The sequence below is a fragment of the Hypanus sabinus genome, chromosome 26 (assembly GCF_030144855.1).
Source record: "Hypanus sabinus isolate sHypSab1 chromosome 26, sHypSab1.hap1, whole genome shotgun sequence".
Lineage (NCBI taxonomy): Eukaryota > Metazoa > Chordata > Chondrichthyes > Myliobatiformes > Dasyatidae > Hypanus > Hypanus sabinus.
This window is the reverse complement of record NC_082731.1, coordinates 17779272-17801831: the sequence shown is the minus strand read 5'-3', so window position 1 is coordinate 17801831 and position 22560 is coordinate 17779272. Positions and strand designations below refer to the sequence as shown.

The 22560-nt window shown below is 52.6% G+C and overlaps 1 long non-coding RNA gene across 1 annotated transcript in view; it reads left to right on the top strand.

Annotated features, from left to right (window-relative positions):
* Positions 1-22560, top strand: part of LOC132381843 (uncharacterized) — a 34303-nt gene that overhangs the window by 5651 nt on the left and 6092 nt on the right. Inside the window, exon 3 of the long non-coding RNA XR_009508131.1 lies at positions 21497-21525. This is a non-coding gene — a long non-coding RNA (uncharacterized LOC132381843). The remainder of the gene's footprint in view (positions 1-21496; positions 21526-22560) is intronic.

Sequence of the window (22560 nt, the reverse complement as noted above, 5' to 3'; positions counted from 1 at the left end):
AACCCAACCTCCCAGACCCTTTACAGTCAATATGTCCTGACTCTGAAACCTAGTGATCCCCACCTTCCAGACCCTTTACACTGAGAGTCCCCATACTGGCACCTACTGAACCTGACCTCCTATACACTTCACACTGAGAGTCCCCACTCTGACACATACTGAACCCCACCTTCCAGACCCTTTCCACTGAGTGTCCCCACTCTGACACCTACTGAACCCTAACTCCCAAACACTTTACACTTTGGTCTCACTCTGAAACCTACTGATTCCCACCTCCCAGACACTTTATACTCAGTGTCCCCACACTGACCCCTACTGATCCCTACCTCCCAGACCCTTTACAGTCAATACAAGTCCTGACATTGAAACCTACTGATCCCCACCTCAGAGTCCCTTTACACTTAGAGTCCCCACTCTGAGACCTACTGAACCCGAGCTCCTAGACACTTTACACTGAGAGTCCCCACTCTGACACATACTGAACCCCACCTCCCAGACCCTGTACACTGACAGCCCTCACTCTGACACCTACTGAACCACACCTCCCAGTCCCTTTACAGTCAATAGGGGTCCTCACTCTGAAAGCTACTGAACCCCACCTCTCCGACTCTTTACACTCAGAGACCCCACTCTGACACATTCTGAACCCCACCTCCCAGACTTTTTACACTGTGAGTCCTCACTGACACCTACTGAACCCCACCTCCCAGACCCTTTACAGTCAATATGAGTCCTGACTCTGAAACCTACTGATCCCAACCTGCCAGACCCTTTACACTGTGAGTCCTGTCTGACACCTACTGAACCCCACCTCCCACTGCCTTTACACTGAGAGTAGTCACTGACACCTACTGAACCGCACTTTCCAGACCCTTTACACTGAGAGTCCCCAGTCTGACACCTACTTAACCCGACATCCCAGACCCTTTACACTGAGAGTTGTCACTCTTAACACCTGCTGAACTCCAACTCCTTGACCCTTTACACTGAGAGTTTTCACTCTAACACCTACTGAACCCCAGCTCCCAGTCCCTTTACACTGAACATCCTCACTCTGACACCGACTGAACCCCATCTCCCAGGCGCTTTAAACTCAGAGTCATCACTCTGACACCTACAGAACCCCACCCAACAGACCCTTTACAATCAATATGAGTCCTTACTCTGAAACCTACTAATCCCCACCTTCCAGACCCTTTACACTCAGAGTCCCCACACTGACCCCTACTGAACCACACCTTCCTGACTCTTTACAGTCAATACGAGCCCTGACTTTGAAAACTAGTAATCCCCACCTCCGAGTCCCTTTACACTTAGAGTCCCCACTCTGACACCTACTGAACCCCACCTCCCAGACCCTTTCCATTGAAAATCCTCACTCTGACACCTACTGAACCATACCTCCCAGACACTTTACACTGAGAGTCCCAACTTGGAAACCTGCTGAACCCCACCTCCCAGAGACTTTACATTGACAGTTCCCACTCTGACACATTCTGAAGACCACCTCCCAGACACTTTACAGTCAATATGAGTCCTGACTCTGAAACCTACTGATCCCCACCTGCCAGACCCTTTACATTGTGAGTCCTCACTGACACCTACTGAACTGCACTTCCCAGACCCTTTACACTGAGAGTACCCACTCTGACACCTACTGAACCCCACCTCCCAGACCCTTTACACTGAGAGATCTCACTCTGACACCTACTGAACCCCACCTCCCAGACCCTTTAAACTGAGAGTCCTCACTAGTAAAACTACTGAACTCCACGTCCCAGACCCTTTACACTGAGTGTCTCCACTCTGACACCTACTGAACCAAATCCCCCAGACCCTTTACACTGAGAGTCCCCACTCTGCCACCTACTGAACCCCACCTCCCAGACCCTTTACACTGAGAGTTCTCACTCTGACACCTACTGATCCCCACCTCCCAGACCCTTTACATTGTGATTCCCCACTCTGACATCTACTGAAGCCCACTTCCCAGACCCTTTACACTGAGAGTCCCCACTCTGACACCTACTGAACCCCCCCTCCCAGACACTTACACTGAGAGTCCCCACTCTGACACCTACTGAACCCCACCTCCCAGACCCTTTACACTGAGAGACCTCACTAGGAAACCTACTGAACTCCACGTCCCAGACCCTTTACACTGAGTGTCTCCACTCTGACACCTACTGAACCACACCTCCCAGACCCTTTACAGTCAATACGAGTCCTGACTTTGAAACCTACTGATACCCACCTCCGAGTACTTTTACACTTAGAGTCCCCACACTGACACCTACTGAACACGACCTGCTAGACCCTTTCCACTGAGAGTCCCCACTCTGACACCGACTGATCCCCACCTCCCAGTCCGTTTACACTGAGAGTCCTCACTCTAACACCTACTGATCCCCACCTCCCAGACCCTTTACACTGAGAGTCCTCACTAGTAAAACTACTGAACTCCACCTCCAAAACCCTTTACACTGAGAGTCCCCACTCTGACACCTACTGCACCGCACCTCTCAGACCCTTTGCTCTGAGAGTCCCCACTCTGACACCTCCTTAACCGAACTTCCCAGACACTTTATACTGAGAGTCCACACTCTGACACCTACTGAACCCCACCTCCCAGACCCTTTACACTGAGAGTCCTCACTAGTAAACCTACTGAACCAAATCCCCTAGACCCTTTACACTGAGAGTCCCCACTCTGCCAACTACTGAATCCCACTTCCCAGACCCTTTACAGTCAATATGAGTCCTCATTCTGAAACCTACTGATCCCAACCTGCCAGACCCTTTATACTGTGAGTCCTATCTGACACCTATTGAGCTCCACCTCCCACTGCCTTTACACTGAGAGTAGTCACTGACACCTACTGAACCGCACTTCCCAGACCCGTTACACTGAGAGTCCGCACTGTAACACCTACTGAACCCCACCTCCCAGGCGCTTTAAACTGAGAGTGATCACTCTGACACCAACAGAACACCACCCAACAGACCCTTTACAATCAATATGAGTCCTCACTCTGAAATCTACTGATCCCCACCCCCCAGACCCTTTACACTGACAGTCCCCACACGGACCCCAACTGAACCCTACCTCCCAGACCATTTACGGTCAATATGAGTCCTGACTTTGAAAGCTACTGATCCCCACCTCCCAGACCCTTTACATTGTGAGTCCCCACTCTGACATCTACTGAAGCCCACCTCCCAGACCCTTTACACTGAGAGTCCCCACTCTGACACCTACTGAACACCCTCTCCTCCCAGACACTTTACACTGAGAGTGATCACTCTGACACCAACAGAACACCACCCAACAGACCCTTTACAATCAATATGAGTCCTCACTCTGAAATCTACTGATCCCCACCCCCCCAGACCCTTTACACTGAGAGTCCCCACACGGACCCCAACTGAACCCTACCTCCCAGACCATTTACGGTCAATATGAGTCCTGTCTTTGAAACCTCCTGATCCCCACCTCCCAGACCCTTTACATCGTGAGTCCCCACTCTGACATCTACTGAAGCCCACCTCCCAGACACTTTACACTGAGAGTCCCCACTCTGACACCTACTGAACCCCCCCTCCCAGACACTTTACACTGAGAGTCCACACTCTGACCCCAACTGAACCCTACCTCCCAGACCATTTACGGTCAATATGAGTCCTGACTTTGAAACCTACTGATCCCCACCTCCCAGACCCTTTACATTGTGAGTCCCCACTCTGACATCTACTGAAGCCCACCTCCCAGACCCTTTACACTGAGCGTCCCCATTCTGACACCTACTGAACCCCAGCTTCCAGACCCTTTACACTGTCCCCACTCTGACAACTACTGATCCCCCACCTCCCAGACCCTTTACACTGAGAGTTCTCACTCTGACACCTACTGAACCCCACCTCCCACACCCTTGACACTGAGAGTCCCCACTGTGACACGTACTGAACCCCACCTCCCAGACCCTTTACATTGTGAGTCCCCACTCTGACATCTACTGAAGCCCACTTCCCAGACCCTTTACACTGAGTCCCCACTCTGACACCTACTGAACTCCACGTCCCAGACCCTTTACACTGAGTGTCTCCACTCTGACACCTACTGAACCACACCTCCCAGACCCTTTACAGTCAATACGAGTCCTGACTTTGAAACCTACTGATCCCCACCTCCCAAACCCTTTACACTGAGAGTCCTCACTAGTAAAACTACTGAACTCCACCTCCAAAACCCTTTACACTGAGAGTCCCCACTCTGACACCTACTGAACCGCACCTCTCAGACCCTTTGCTCTGTGAGTCCCCACTCTGACACCTCCTTAACCCAACTTCCCAGACACTTTATACTGAGAGTCCACACTCTGACCCCTACTGAACCCCCCCTCCCAGACACTTTGCACTGAGAGTCCCCACTCTGACCCCTACTGAACCGCACCTCCCAGACCCTTTACACTGAGAGTCCTCACTACTAAAACTACTGAACTCCACGTCCCAGACCCTTTACACTGAGTGTCTCTACTCTGACACCTACTGAACCAAATCCCCCAGACCCTTTACACTGAGAGTCCCCACTCTGCCACCTACTGAACCCCACCTCCCAGACCCTTTACACTGAGAGTGATCACTCTGACACCAACAGAACACCACCCAACAGACCCTTTACAATCAATATGAGTCCTCACTCTGAAATCTACTGATCCCCACCCCCCAGACCCTTTACACTGAGAGTCCCCACACGGACCCCAACTGAACCCTACCTCCCAGACCATTTACGGTCAATATGAGTCCTGACTTTGAAACCTCCTGATCCCCACCTCCCAGACCCTTTACATTGTGAGTCCCCACTCTGACATCTACTGAAGCCCACCTCCCAGACCCTTTACACTGAGAGTCCCCACTCTGACACCTACTGAACCCCCCCTCCCAGACACTTTACACTGAGAGTCCACACTCTGACCCCTACTGAACCCCCCCTCCCAGACACTTTACACTGAGCGTCCCCACTCTGACACCTACTGAACCCCAGCTTCCAGACCCTTTACACTGTCCCCACTCTGACAACTACTGATCCCCCACCTCCCAGACGCTTTACACCGAGAGTTCTCACTCTGACACCTATTGAACCCTACCTCCCAGACACTTTTCTCTGAGAGTTCTCACACTGACAACTACTGAACCCCACCTCCCAGACCCTTTACACTGAGAGTCCCCACTCTGACACCTACTGAACCCCCCCTCCCAGACACTTACACTGAGAGTCCCCACTCTGACTCCTACTGAACCCCACCTCCCAGACCCTTTACACTGAGAGACCTCACTAGGAAACCTACTGAACTCCACGTCCCAGACCCTTAACACTGAGTGTCTCCACTCTGACACCTACTGAACCACACCTCCCAGACCATTTACGGTCAATATGAGTCCTGACTTTGAAACCTACTGATCCCCACCTCCCAGACCCTTTACATTGTGAGTCCCCACTCTGACATCTACTGAAGCCCACCTCCCAGACCCTTTACACTGAGAGTCCCAACTCTGACACCTACTGAACCCCCCCTCCCAGACACTTTACAGTCAATATGAGTCCTCATTCTGAAACCTACTGATCCCAACCTGCCAGACCCTTTATACTGTGAGTCCTGTCTGACACCTATTGAGCTCCACCTCCCACTGCCTTTACACTGAGAGTAGTCACTGACACCTACTGAACCGCACTTCCCAGACCCGTTACACTGAGAGTCCCCACTGACACCTACTGAACTCGCCCTCCTATACCCTTTACACTGAGAGTCCGCACTGTAACACCTACTGAACCCCACCTCCCAGGCGCTTTAAACTGAGAGTGATCACTCTGACACCAACAGAACACCACCCAACAGACCCTTTACAATCAATATGAGTCCTCACTCTGAAATCTACTGATCCCCACCCCCCAGACCCTTTACACTGAGAGTCCCCACACGGACCCCAACTGAACCCTACCTCCCAAACCATTTACGGTCAATATGAGTCCTGACTTTGAAAGCTACTGATCCCCACCTCCCAGACCCTTTACATTGTGAGTCCCCACTCTGACATCTACTGAAGCCCACCTCCCAGACCCTTTACACTGAGAGTCCCCACTCAGACACCTACTGAACCCCACCTTCCAGACCCTTTACACTGAGAGACCTCACTAGGAAACCTACTGAACTCCACGTCCCAGACCCTTTACACTGAGTTTCTCCACTCTGACACCTACTGAACCAAATGCCCCAGACCCTTTACACTGAGTCCCCACTCTGCCACCTACTGGACCCCACCTCCCAGACCCTTTACACTGAGAATCCCCACTCTGACACCTACTGAACCCCACCTTCCAGACCCTTTACACTGTCCCCACTCTGACAACTACTGATCCCCCACCTCCCAGACGCTTTACACCGAGAGTTCTCACACTGACACCTACTGAACCCCACCTCCCAGACCCTTTACACTGAGAGACCTCACTAGGAAACCTACTGAACTCCATGTCCCAGACCCTTTACACTGAGTGTCTCCACTCTGACACCTACTGAACCACACCTCCCAGACCCTTTACAGTCAATACGAGTCCTGACTTTGAAACCTACTGATACCCACCTCCGAGTACTTTTACACTTAGAGTCCCCACACTGACACCTACTGAACACGACCTGCTAGACCCTTTCCACTGAGAGTCCCCACTCTGACACCGACTGATCCCCACCTCCCAGTCCGTTTACACTGAGAGTCCTCACTCTAACACCTACTGATCCCCACCTCCCAGACCCTTTACATTGTGAGTCCACACTCTGACATCTACTGAAGCCCACTTCCCAGACCCTTTACACTGAGAGACCTCACTAGGAAACCTACTGAACTCCACGTCCCAGACCCTTTACACTGAGTGTCTCCACTCTGACACCTACTGAACCAAATCCCCCAGACCCTTTACACTGAGAGTCCCCACTCTGCCACCTACTGAACCCCACCTCCCAGACCCTTTACACTGAGAGTTCTCACTCTGACACCTACTGAACCCCACCTCCCAGACCCTTGACACTGAGAGTCCCCACTGTGACACGTACTGAACCCCACCTCCCAGACCCTTTACACTGTGAGTCCCCACTCTGACATCTACTGAAGCCCACTTCCCAGACCCTTTACACTGAGAGACCTCACTAGGAAACCTACTGAACTCCACGTCCCAGACCCTTTACACTGAGTGTCTCCACTCTGACACCTACTGAACCATACCTCCCACACCCTTTACAGTCAATACGAGTCCTGACTTTGAAACCTACTGATACCCACCTCTGAGTACTTTTACACTTAGAGTCCCCACACTGACACCTACTGAAGACGACCTCCTAGACCCTTTCCACTGAGAGTCCCCACTCTGACACCGACTGATCCCCACCTCCCAGTCCGTTTACACTGAGAGTCCTCACTCTAACACCTACTGATCCCCACCTCCCAGACCCTTTACACTGAGAGTCCTCACTAGTAAAACTACTGAACTCCACCTCCAAAACCCTTTACACTGAGAGTCCCCACTCTGACACCTCCTTAACCCAACTTCCCAGACACTTTATAATGAGAGTCCACACTCTGACCCCTACTGAACCCCCCCTCCCAGACAGTTTGCACTGAGAGTCCCCACTCTGACACCTACTGAACCCCACCTCCCAGACACTTTACACTGAGAGTCCACACTCTGACACCTACTGAACCCCCCTCCCAGACACTTTACACTGAGAGTCCACACTCTGACCCCTACTGAACCCCCCCTCCCAGACACTTTACACTGAGCGTCCCCACTCTGACACCTACTGAACCCCACCTCCCAGACGCTTTACACCGAGAGTTCTCACTCTGACACCTATTGAACCCTACCTCCCAGACACTTTTCTCTGAGAGTTCTCACACTGACACCTACTGAACCAAACCTCCCAGACCCTTTACACTGAGAGATCTCACTCTGACACCTACTGAACCCCACCTCCCAGACCCTTGACACTGAGAGACCTCACTAGTAAAACTACTGAACTCCACGTCCCAGACCCTTTACACTGAGTGTCTCCACTCTGACACCTTCTGAACCAAATCCCCCAGACCCTTTACACTGAGAGTCCCCACTCTGCCACCTACTGAACCCCACCTCCCAGACCCTTTACACTGAGAGTTCTCACTCTGACACCTACTGAACCCCACCTCCCAGACCCTTGACACTGAGAGTCCCCACTGTGACACGTACTGAACCCCACCTCCCAGACCCTTTACATTGTGAGTCCCCACTCTGACATCTACTGAAGCCCACTTCCCAGACCCTTTACACTGAGAGTCCCCACTCTGACACCTACTGAACCCCCCCTCCCAGACACTTACACTGAGAGTCCCCACTCTGACACCTACTGAACCCCACCTCCCAGACCCTTTACACTGAGAGACCTCACTAGGAAACCTACTGAACTCCACGTCCCAGACCCTTTACACTGAGTGTCTCCACTCTGACACCTACTGAACCACACCTCCCAGACCCTTTACAGTCAATACGAGTCCTGACTTTGAAACCTACTGATACCCACCTCCGAGTACTTTTACACTTAGAGTCCCCACACTGACACCTACTGAAGACGACCTCCTAGACCCTTTCCACTGAGAGTCCCCACACGGACCCCAACTGAACCCTACCTCCCAGACCATTTACGGTCAATATGAGCCCTGACTTTGAAACCTACTGATCCCCACCTCCCAGGCCCTTTACATTGTGAGTCCCCACTCTGACATCTACTGAAGCCCACCTCCCAGACCCTTTACATGGAGAGTCCCCACTCTGACACCTACTGAACCCCCCCTCCTAGACACTTTACACTGAGAGTGATCACTCTGACACCAACAGAACACCACCCAACAGACCCTTTACAATCAATATGAGTCCTCACTCTGAAATCTACTGATCCCAACCCCCCAGACCCTTTACACTGAGAGTCCCCACACGGTCCCCAACTGAACCCTACCTCCCAGACCATTTACGGTCAATATGAGTCCTGACTTTGAAAGCTACTGATCCCCACCTCCCAGACCCTTTACATTGTGAGTCCCCACTCCGTCATCTACTGAAGCCCACCTCCCAGACCCTTTACACTGAGAGTCCCCACTCTGACACCTACTGAACCCCCCCTCCCAGACACTTTACACTGAGCGTCCCCACTCTGACACCTACTGAACCCCAGCTTCCAGACCCTTTACACTGTCCCCACTCTGACAACTACTGATCCCCCACCTCCCAGACGCTTTACACAGAGAGTTCTCACTCTGACACCTATTGAACCCTACCTCCCAGACACTTTTCTCTGAGAGTTCTCACACTGACACCTACTGAACTCCACGTCCCAGACCCTTTACACTGAGTGTCTCCACTCTGACACCTACTGAACCAAATCCCCCAGACCCTTTACACTGAGAGTCCCCACTCTGCCACCTACTGAACCCCACCTCCCAGACCCTTGACACTGAGAGTTCTCACTGTGACACGTACTGAACTCCACCTCCCAGACCCTTTACACTGTGAGTCCCCTCTCTGACATCTACTGAAGCCCACTTCCCAGACCCTTTACACTGAGAGACCTCACTAGGAAACCTACTGAACTCCACGTCCCAGACCCTTTACACTGAGTGTCTCCACTCTGACACCTACTGAACCATACCTCCCACACCCTTTACAGTCAATACGAGTCCTGACTTTGAAACCTACTGATACCCACCTCCGAGTACTTTTACACTTAGAGTCCCCACACTGACACCTACTGAAGACGACCTCCTAGACCCTTTCCACTGAGAGTCCCCACTCTGTCACCGACTGATCCCCACCTCCCAGTCCGTTTACACTGAGAGTCCTCACTCTAACACCTACTGATCCCCACCTCCCAGACCCTTTACACTGAGAGTCCTCACTAGTAAAACTACTGAACTCCACCTCCAAAACCCTTTACACTGAGAGTCCCCACTCTGAAACCTCCTTAACCCAACTTCCCAGACACTTTATAATGAGAGTCCACACTCTGACCCCTACTGAACCCCCCCCTCCCAGACAGTTTGCACTGAGAGTCCCCACTCTGACACCTACTGAACCCCACCTCCCAGACCCTTTACACTGAGAGATCTCACTCTGACACCTACTGAACCCCACCTCCCAGACCCTTTACACTGAGAGTCCTCACTAGTAAAACTACTGAACTCCACGTCCCCGACCCTTTACACTGAGTGTCTCTACTCTGACACCTACTGAACCAAATCCCCCAGACCCTTTACACTGAGAGTCCCCACTCTGCCACCTACTGAACCCCACCTCCGAGACCCTTTACACTGGGAGTCCCCTCTCTGCCACCTACTGAATCCCACTTCCCAGACCCTTTACAGTCAATATGAGTCCTCATTCTGAAACCTACTGATCTCAACCTGCCAGACCCTTTATACTGTGAGTCCTGTCTGACACCTATTGAACCCCACCTCCCACTGCCTTTACACTGAGAGTAGTCACTGACACCTACTGAACCGCACTTCCCAGACCCCTTACACTGAGAGTCCCCACTGACACCTACTGAACTCGCCCTCCTATACCCTTTACACTGAGAGTCCGCACTGTTACTCCTACTGAACCCCACCTCCCAGGCGCTTTAAACTGAGAGTGATCACTCTGACACCAACAGAACATCACCCAACAGACCCTTTACAATCAATATGAGTCCTCACTCTGAAATCTACTGATCCCCACCCCCCAGACCCTTTACACTGAGAGTCCCCACACGGACCCCAACTGAACCCTACCTCCCAGACCATTTACGGTCAATATGAGTCCTGACTTTGAAACCTACTGATCCCCACCTCCCAGACCCTTTACACTGAGAGTCCCCACTCTGACACCTACTGAACCCCCCCTCCCAGACACTTTGACACTGAGAGTGATCACTCTGACACCAACAGAACACCACCCAACAGACCCTTTACAATCAATATGAGTCCTCACTCTGAAATCTACTGATCCCCACCCCCCAGACACTTTACACTGAGAGTCCCCACACGGTCCCCAACTGAACCCTACCTCCCAGACCATTTACGGTCAATATGAGTCCTGACTTTGAAACCTACTGATCCCCACCTCGCAGACCCTTTACATTGTGTCCCCCCACTCTGACATCTACTGAAGCCCACCTCCCAGACGCTTTACACTGAGAGTCCCCACTCAGACACCTACTGAACCCCACCTTCCAGACCCTTTACACTGACCCCACTCTGACAACTACTGAACCCCCACCTCCCAGACCCTTTACACTGAGAGTCCACACTCTGACACCTTCTGAACCCCCACTCCCAGACACTTTACACTGACAGTCCCCACTGTGACACGTACTGAACCCCACCTCCCAGACCCTTTACATTGTGAGTCCCCACTCTGACACCTACTGAACCCCACCTGCCAGACCCTTGACACTGAGAGACCCCACTGAGACACGTACTGAACCCCACCTCCCAGACCCTTTACTCTGTGAGTTCTCACTCTGACACCTACTGAACCCCACCTCCCAGACCGTTTACACTGAGAGTCCTCACTAGGAAACCTACTGAACTCCACGTCCCAGACCCTTTACACTGAGTGTCTCCACTCTGACACCTACTGAACCAAATCCCCCAGAGCCTTTACACTGAGAGTACCCACTCTGCCACCTACTGAACCCCACCTCCCAGACCCTTTACACTGAGAGTCCACACTCTGACACCTACTGAACCCCACCTTCCAGACCCTTTACACTGAGAGTCCCTACTCTGACACCTACTGAACCCCACCTTCCAGACCCTTTACACTGAGAGTCCCTACTCTGACACCTACTGAACCCCACCTCCCAGCCCCTTTAAACTAAGAGTCCCCTCTCTGCCACCTACTGAACCCCACCTCCCAGACCCTTTACAGTCAATATGAGTCCTCACTCTGAAACCTACTGATCCCAACCTGCCAGACCCTTTACACTGTGAGTCCTGTCTGACATCTATTGAACCCCACCTCCCACTGCCTTTACACTGAGAGTAGTCACTGACACCTACTGAACCGCACTTCCCAGACCCGTTACACTGAGAGTCCCCACTGACACCTACTGAACTCGCCCTCCTATACCCTTTACACTGAGAGTCCGCACTGTAACACCTACTGAACCCCACCTCCCAAGCGCTTTAAACTGAGAGTGATCACTCTGACACCAACAGAACACCACCCAACAGACCCTTTACAATCAATATGAGTCCTCACTCTGAAATCTACTGATCCCCACCCCCTAGACCCTTTACACTGAGAGTCCCCACACGGACCCCAACTGAACCCTACCTCCCAGACCATTTACGGTCAATATGAGTCCTGACTTTGAAACCTACTGATCCCCACCTCGCAGACCCTTTACATTGTGAGTCTCCACTCTGACACCTACTGAACCCTACCTCCCAGACCCTTTACACTGAGAGTCCCCACTCTGACACCTACTGAACCATATCCCCCAGACCCTTTACACTGAGAGTCCTTACTCTGACACCTACTGAAGCCCACCTCCCAGCCCCTTTACACTAAGAGTCCCCACTCTGACACCTACTGAACCACACCTCCCAGACCCTTTGCTCTGAGAGTCCCCACTCTGACACCTCCTTAACCCAACCTCCCAGACCCTTTACACTAAGAGTCCCCGCTCTGACACCTACTGAACCCCCACCTCCCAGACGCTTTACACCGAGAGTTCCCACTCTGACACCTACTGAACCCCCCCTCCCAGACACTTTACACTGAGAGTCCCCACTCTGACACCTACTGAACCCGACCTTCCAGACCATTTACACTAAGTGTCCCCGCTCTGACACCTACTGAAACCCCACCTCCCAGACGCGATACACCAAAAGTTCTCACTCTGACACCTAGTGAACCGCACCTCCCAGACCCTTTACACTGAGAGTCCCCACTGTGACACCTACTGAACCCCACCTCCCAGACACTTTACACTGAGAGACCTCACTCTGTCACCTACTGAACTCCACCTTCCAGATCCTTTACACTGAGTGTCCGCACTGTGACACCTACTGAACCCCACCTCCTAGACCCTTTACACTGAGAGTCCTCACTAATAAAACTACTGAACTCCACGTCCCAGACCCTTTACACTGAGTGTCTCCACTCTGACACCTACTGAACCAAATCCCCCGACCCTTTACACTGATAGTCCCCACTCTGCCACCTACTGAACCCCACCTCCCAGACCCTTTACACTGAGAGTCCACACTCTGACACCTACTGAACCCCACCTTCCAGACCCTTTACACTGAGAGTCCCTACTCTGACACCTACTGAACCTCACCTCCCAGCCCCTTTAAACTAAGAGTCCCCACTCTGACACCTACTGAACCACACCTCCCAGACCCTTTGCTCTGAGAGTCCCCACTCTGACACCTCCTTAACCCAACCTTCCAGACACTTTACACTGAGAGTACCCACTCTGACACCTACTGAACCCCACCTTCCAGACCCTTTACACTGAGTGTCCCCACTCTGACACCTACTGAATCACATCCCCCAGACCCTTTACACTGGGAGTCCCCTCTCTGCCACCTACTGAACCCCACCTCCCAGACCCTTTACAGTCAATATGAGTCCTCACTCTGAAACCTACTGATCCCAACCTGCCAGACCCTTTACACTGTGAGTCCTGTCTGACATCTATTGAACCCCACCTCCCACTGCCTTTACACTGAGAGTAGTCACTGACACCTACTGAACCGCACTTCCCAGACCCGTTACACTGAGAGTCCCCACTGACACCTACTGAACTCGCCCTCCTATACACTTTACACTGAGAGTCCGCACTGTAACACCTACTGAACCCCAACTCCCAAGCGCTTTAAACTGAGAGTGATCACTCTGACACCAACAGAACACCACCCAACAGACCCTTTACAATCAATATGAGTCCTCACTCTGAAATCTACTGATCCCCACCCCCTAGACCCTTTACACTGAGAGTCCCCACACGGACCCCAACTGAACCCTACCTCCCAGACCATTTACGGTCAATATGAGTACTGACTTTGAAACCTACTGATCCCCACCTCGCAGACCCTTTACATTGTGAGTCTCCACTCTGACACCTACTGAACCCTACCTCCCAGACCCTTTACACTGAGAGTCCCCACTCTGACACCTACTGAACCATATCCCCCAGACCCTTTACACTGAGAGTCCTTACTCTGACACCTACTGAAGCCCACCTCCCAGCCCCTTTACACTAAGAGTCCCCACTCTGACACCTACTGAACCACACCTCCCAGACCCTTTGCTCTGAGAGTCCCCACTCTGACACCTCCTTAACCCAACCTTCCAGACACTTTACACTGAGAGTCCACACTCTGACACCTACTGAACCCCACCTCCCAGACCCTTTACACTGAGAGACCTCACTAGGAAACCTACTGAACTCCACTTCCCAGACCCTTTACACTGAGTGTCTCCACTCTGACACCTACTGAACCAAATGCCCCAGACCCTTTACACTGAGTCCCCACTCTGCCACCTACTGGACCCCACCTCCCAGACCCTTTACACTGAGAGTCCACACTCTGACACCTTCTGAACCCCCACTCCCAGACACTTTACACTGACAGTCCCCACTGTGACACGTACTGAACCCCACCTCCCAGACCCTTTACATTGTGAGTCCCCACTCTGACACCTACTGAACCCCACCTGCCAGACCCTTGACACTGAGAGACCCCACTGAGACACGTACTGAACCCCACCTCCCAGACCCTTTACTCTGTGAGTTCTCACTCTGACACCTACTGAACCCCACCTCCCAGACCGTTTACACTGAGAGTCCTCACTAGGAAACCTACTGAACTCCACGTCCCAGACCCTTTACACTGAGTGTCTCCACTCTGACACCTACTGAACCAAATCCCCCAGAGCCTTTACACTGAGAGTACCCACTCTGCCACCTACTGAACCCCACCTCCCAGACCCTTTGCTCTGAGAGTCCCCACTCTGACACCTCCTTAACCCAACCTCCCAGACCCTTTACACTAAGAGTCCCCGCTCTGACACCTACTGAACCCCCACCTCCCAGACGCTTTACACCGAGAGTTCCCACTCTGACACCTACTGAACCCCCCCTCCCAGACACTTTACACTGAGAGTCCCCACTCTGACACCTACTGAACCCGACCTTCCAGACCATTTACACTAAGTGTCCCCGCTCTGACACCTACTGAAACCCCACCTCCCAGACGCGATACACCAAAAGTTCTCACTCTGACACCTAGTGAACCGCACCTCCCAGACCCTTTACACTGAGAGTCCCCACTGTGACACCTACTGAACCCCACCTCCCAGACACTTTACACTGAGAGACCTCACTCTGTCACCTACTGAACTCCACCTTCCAGATCCTTTACACTGAGTGTCCGCACTGTGACACCTACTGAACCCCACCTCCTAGACCCTTTACACTGAGAGTCCTCACTAATAAAACTACTGAACTCCACGTCCCAGACCCTTTACACTGAGTGTCTCCACTCTGACACCTACTGAACCAAATCCCCCGACCCTTTACACTGATAGTCCCCACTCTGCCACCTACTGAACCCCACCTCCCAGACCCTTTACACTGAGAGTCCACACTCTGACACCTACTGAACCCCACCTTCCAGACCCTTTACACTGAGAGTCCCTACTCTGACACCTACTGAACCTCACCTCCCAGCCCCTTTAAACTAAGAGTCCCCACTCTGACACCTACTGAACCACACCTCCCAGACCCTTTGCTCTGAGAGTCCCCACTCTGACACCTCCTTAACCCAACCTTCCAGACACTTTACACTGAGAGTACCCACTCTGACACCTACTGAACCCCACCTTCCAGACCCTTTACACTGAGTGTCCCCACTCTGACACCTACTGAATCACATCCCCCAGACCCTTTACACTGGGAGTCCCCTCTCTGCCACCTACTGAACCCCACCTCCCAGACCCTTTACAGTCAATATGAGTCCTCACTCTGAAACCTACTGATCCCAACCTGCCAGACCCTTTACACTGTGAGTCCTGTCTGACATCTATTGAACCCCACCTCCCACTGCCTTTACACTGAGAGTAGTCACTGACACCTACTGAACCGCACTTCCCAGACCCGTTACACTGAGAGTCCCCACTGACACCTACTGAACTCGCCCTCCTATACACTTTACACTGAGAGTCCGCACTGTAACACCTACTGAACCCCAACTCCCAAGCGCTTTAAACTGAGAGTGATCACTCTGACACCAACAGAACACCACCCAACAGACCCTTTACAATCAATATGAGTCCTCACTCTGAAATCTACTGATCCCCACCCCCTAGACCCTTTACACTGAGAGTCCCCACACGGACCCCAACTGAACCCTACCTCCCAGACCATTTACGGTCAATATGAGTACTGACTTTGAAACCTACTGATCCCCACCTCGCAGACCCTTTACATTGTGAGTCTCCACTCTGACACCTACTGAACCCTACCTCCCAGACCCTTTACACTGAGAGTCCCCACTCTGACACCTACTGAACCATATCCCCCAGACCCTTTACACTGAGAGTCCTTACTCTGACACCTACTGAAGCCCACCTCCCAGCCCCTTTACACTAAGAGTCCCCACTCTGACACCTACTGAACCACACCTCCCAGACCCTTTGCTCTGAGAGTCCCCACTCTGACACCTCCTTAACCCAACCTTCCAGACACTTTACACTGAGAGTCCACACTCTGACACCTACTGAACCCCACCTCCCAGACCCTTTACACTGAGAGACCTCACTAGGAAACCTACTGAACTCCACTTCCCAGACCCTTTACACTGAGTGTCTCCACTCTGACACCTACTGAACCAAATGCCCCAGACCCTTTACACTGAGTCCCCACTCTGCCACCTACTGGACCCCACCTCCCAGACCCTTTACACTGAGAGTCCACACTCTGACACCTTCTGAACCCCCACTCCCAGACACTTTACACTGACAGTCCCCACTGTGACACGTACTGAACCCCACCTCCCAGACCCTTTACATTGTGAGTCCCCACTCTGACACCTACTGAACCCCACCTGCCAGACCCTTGACACTGAGAGACCCCACTGAGACACGTACTGAACCCCACCTCCCAGACCCTTTACTCTGTGAGTTCTCACTCTGACACCTACTGAACCCCACCTCCCAGACCGTTTACACTGAGAGTCCTCACTAGGAAACCTACTGAACTCCACGTCCCAGACCCTTTACACTGAGTGTCTCCACTCTGACACCTACTGAACCAAATCCCCCAGACCCTTTACACTGAGAGTACCCACTCTGCCACCTACTGAACCCCACCTCCCAGACCCTTTACACTGAGAGTCCACACTCTGACACCTACTGAACCCCACCTTCCAGACCCTTTACACTGAGAGTCCCTACTCTGACACCTACTGAACCCCACCTTCCAGACCCTTTACACTGAGAGTCCCTACTCTGACACCTACTGAACCCCACCTCCCAGCCCCTTTAAACTAAGAGTCCCCTCTCTGCCACCTACTGAACCCCACCTCCCAGACCCTTTACAGTCAATATGAGTCCTCACTCTGAAACCTACTGATCCCAACCTGCCAGACCCTTTACACTGTGAGTCCTGTCTGACATCTATTGAACCCCACCTCCCACTGCCTTTACACTGAGAGTAGTCACTGACACCTACTGAACCGCACTTCCCAGACCCTATACACTGGGAGTCCCCTCTCTGCCACCTACTGAACCCCACCTCCCAGACCCTTTACAGTCAATATGAGTCCTCACTCTGAAACCTACTGATCCCAACCTGCCAGACCCTTTACACTGTGAGTCCTGTCTGACATCTATTGAACCCCACCTCCCACTGCCTTTACACTGAGAGTAGTCACTGACACCTACTGAACCGCACTTCCCAGACCCGTTACACTGAGAGTCCCCACTGACACCTACTGAACTCGCCCTCCTATACCCTTTACACTGAGAGTCCGCACTGTAACACCTACTGAACCCCACCTCCCAAGCGCTTTAAACTGAGAGTGATCACTCTGACACCAACAGAACACCACCCAACAGACCCTTTACAATCAATATGAGTCCTCACTCTGAAATCTACTGATCCCCACCCCCTAGACCCTTTACACTGAGAGTCCCCACACGGACCCCAACTGAACCCTACCTCCCAGACCATTTACGGTCAATATGAGTCCTGACTTTGAAACCTACTGATCCCCACCTCGCAGACCCTTTACATTGTGAGTCTCCACTCTGACACCTACTGAACCCTACCTCCCAGACCCTTTACACTGAGAGTCCCCACTCTGACACCTACTGAACCATATCCCCCAGACCCTTTACACTGAGAGTCCTTACTCTGACACCTACTGAAGCCCACCTCCCAGCCCCTTTACACTAAGAGTCCCCACTCTGACACCTACTGAACCACACCTCCCAGACCCTTTGCTCTGAGAGTCCCCACTCTGACACCTCCTTAACCCAACCTTCCAGACACTTTACACTGAGAGTCCACACTCTGACACCTACTGAACCACACCTCCCAGACCCTTTACACTAAGAGTCCCCGCTCTGACACCTACTGAACCCCCACCTCCCAGACGCTTTACACCGAGAGTTCCCACTCTGACACCTACTGAACCCCCCCTCCCAGACACTTTACACTGAGAGTCCCCACTCTGACACCTACTGAACCCGTCCTTCCAGACCATTTACACTAAGTGTCCCCGCTCTGACACCTACTGAAACCCCACCTCCCAGACGCGTTACACCAAAAGTTCTCACTCTGACACCTAGTGAACCGCACCTCCCAGACCCTTTACACTGAGAGTCCCCACTGTGACACCTACTGAACCCCCCCTCCCAGACACTTTACACTGAGAGTTCTCACTCTGTCACCTACTGAACTCCACCTTCCAGATCCTTTACACTGAGTGTCCGCACTGTGACGCCTACTGAACCCCACCTCCTAGACCCTTTACACTGAGAGTCCTCACTAGTAAAACTACTGAACTCCACGTCCCAGACCCTTTACACTGAGTGTCTCCATTCTGACACCTACTGAACCAAATCCCCCGACCCTTTACACTGATAGTCCCCACTCTGCCACCTACTGAACCCCACCTCCCAGACCCTTTACACTGAGAGTCCCCACTCTGACACCTACTGAACCACACCTCCCAGACCCTTTGCTCTGAGAGTCCCCACTCTGACACCTCCTTAACCCAACCTTCCAGACACTTTACACTGAGAGTCCCCACTCTGACACCTACTGAACCCCACCTTCCAGACCCTTTACACTGAGTGTCCCCACTCTGACACCTACTGAACCACATCCCCCAGACCCTTTACACTGTGAGTCCTGTCTGACACCTGTTGAACCCCACCACCCTCTGCCTTTACACTGAGAGTAGTCACTGACACCTACTGAACCGCACTTCCCAGACCCGTTACACTGAGAGTCCCCACTGACACCTACTGAACTCGCCCTCCTATACCCTTTACACTGAGAGTCCGCACTGTAACACCTACTGAACCCCACCTCCCAAGCGCTTTAAACTGAGAGTGATCACTCTGACACCAACAGAACACCACCCAACAGACCCTTTACAATCAATATGAGTCCTCACTCTGAAATCTACTGATCCCCACCCCCCAGACCCTTTACACTGAGAGTCCCCACACGGACCCCAACTGAACCCTACCTCCCAGACCATTTACGGTCAATATGAGTCCTGACTTTGAAACCTACTGATCCCCACCTCGCAAACCCTTTACATTGTGAGTCCCCACTCTGACATCTACTGAAGCCCACCTCCCAGACCCTTTTCACTGAGAGTCCCCACTCTGACACCTACTGAACCCCCCCTCCCAGACACTTTACACTGAGAGTCCCCACTCAGACACCTACTGAACCCCACCTTCCAGACCCTTTACACTGACCCCACTCTGACAACTACTGAACCCCCACCTCCCAGACGCTTTTCACCGAGAGTTCTCACTCTGACACCTACTGAACCCCACCTCCCAGACCCTTTACACTGAGAGACCTCACTAGGAAACCTACTGAACTCCACGTCCCAGACCCTTTACACTGAGTGTCTCCACTCTGACACCTACTGAACCAAATCCCCCAGACCCTTTACACTGAGAGTCCCCACTCTGCCACCTACTGAACCCCACCTCCCAGACCCTTTACACTTTGAGTCCACACTCTGACACCTACTGAACCCCACCTTCCAGACCCTTTACACTGAGAGTCCCTACTCTGACACCTACTGAACCCCACCTTCCAGACCCTTTACACTGAGTGTCCTCACTCGGAAACCTACTGAACCCCACGTCCCAGACCCTTTACACTGAGAGTCCCCACTCTGACACCTACTGAACCACATCCCCCAGACCCTTTACACTGGGAGTCCCCTCTCTGCCACCTACTGAACCCCACCTCCCAGACCCTTTACAGTCAATATGAGTCCTCACTCTGAAACCTACTGATCCCAACCTGCCAGACCCTTTATACTGTGAGTCCTGTCTGACATCTATTGAACCCCACCTCCCACTGCCTTTACACTGAGAGTAGTCACTGACACCTACTGAACCGCACTTTCCAGACCCGTTACATTGAGAGTCCCCACTGACACCTACTGAACTCGCCCTCCTATACCCTTTACACTGAGAGTCAGCACTGTAGCACCTACTGAACCCCACATCCCAGGCGCTTTAAACTGAGAGTGATCACTCTGACACCAACAGAACACCACCCAACAGAACCTTTACAATCAATATGAGTCCTCACTCTGAAATCTACTGATCCCCACCCCCAGACCCTTTACACTGAGAGTCCTCACTAGGAAACCTACTGAACTCCACGTCCCAGACCCTTTACACTGAGTGTCTCCACTCTGACAACTACTGAACCCCACCTTCCAGACCATTTACACTAAGAGTCCCCGCTCTGACACCTACTGAACCCCCACCTCCCAGACGCGTTACACCAAAAGTTCTCACTCTGACACCTAGTGAACCCCACCTCCCAGACCCTTTACACTGTGAGTTCTCACTCTGACGCCTACTGAACCCCACCTCCCAGACCCTTTACACTGAGAGTCCTCACTCGGAAACCTACTGAACCCCACGTCACAGACCCTTTACACTGAGTGTCTCCACTCTGACACCTACTGAACCCCACCTCCCAGACCCTTTACACTGAGAATCTGTGTGTGCAGATCCGGTCCCCCATAATGGATGGAAATGCAGCTTTGATGATTTTGCTCTGTTTTTTCACCATATGATTTCAACTTGCTGTGATTGTCCAGGCCCTCATCGGTGTAGCGTCTTTTATTATTTTCTTTCTGTCTGCTGCAGGTCTCACCCAACATAAGCCAGCTCAGAAGGTCAGTCATTTATCCAGCATGTGATAATATTCAGCCAGAATTCCTACTCGCTGCCTTCTGCCCTTGACCATTGACTTCCAGTAGAAGCCCTTCTGGTTCTTTTACATACATCTCCCCAGGGGGAGGATAGGAACCGTGTGATTCTGTGCATCGATCCTGGCTTTGCTGAACCTGTCGGGGAGCAGGCGCTCACACACGATCCCAAACACCATAGCTGATACGCAACGTAGTCACAGAGCTATCCACAACATCAACAGTAGCACTGTACTACCCCTTCCCTCCAGCCACTGTGCCCCCTCCCACTCCTTGCTCTCCACACCACCCCCTCTCCCCACTTCCCACACTCTCCCCTCCGCCTGCCCTCTCCCCTCACTCTCCCACTCCTCTATCCCCAGGCTACCCGTTCCACCCACCCCACTCTCCTGCTCCCCCCTCCCCACACTGACCCTTCTCCTCTCATCTTCCCACATTGTCCCCCGGCTCTCCCCTTTCAAAGTATTGTCCGCTACCCCTCTCCAAGCTGTCCCATCTTCTCCTTTTCCCACTCCGTCCCCTGTCCCCGCAACATCCCCTCCTACTCCACTCTCTCCTCACTGTCCTCTCCCCTTCCTCTCACCGCACTGTTCCCTCCCCACTCTGTCCTCCTCCCGTCACCACTCACTTTTGTTTCTCCTTCCCCCACACTGCCACCTCCCCCTCCCATCTGCCCACATTGTTCCTGGGCTCTTCCCTCTCATCGTACTGTCCTCTACCCCTCTACCCCTCCCCACACTGTTCCATCCCCTCTCCTCCCACTCCATCTTCTCCTCTGTTCACACTGTCCCAACCTCCTCTCCCCACACTGACCCCTCCCCTCTCACCATTTTCTCCTCTCCCCACACTGTTCCATTCCCCTCCCCTCTCTGTCCTCTTCCCTTTCCTCTCCACACTGTTCCCTCTCCCCACAAAGACCCCCTCCCACTCCCCACTGTTCTCACAGTCCCCTCCCTCTCCCCTCATTGTCCCTTCCCCTTGACCCACACTGACCCCTCCTCA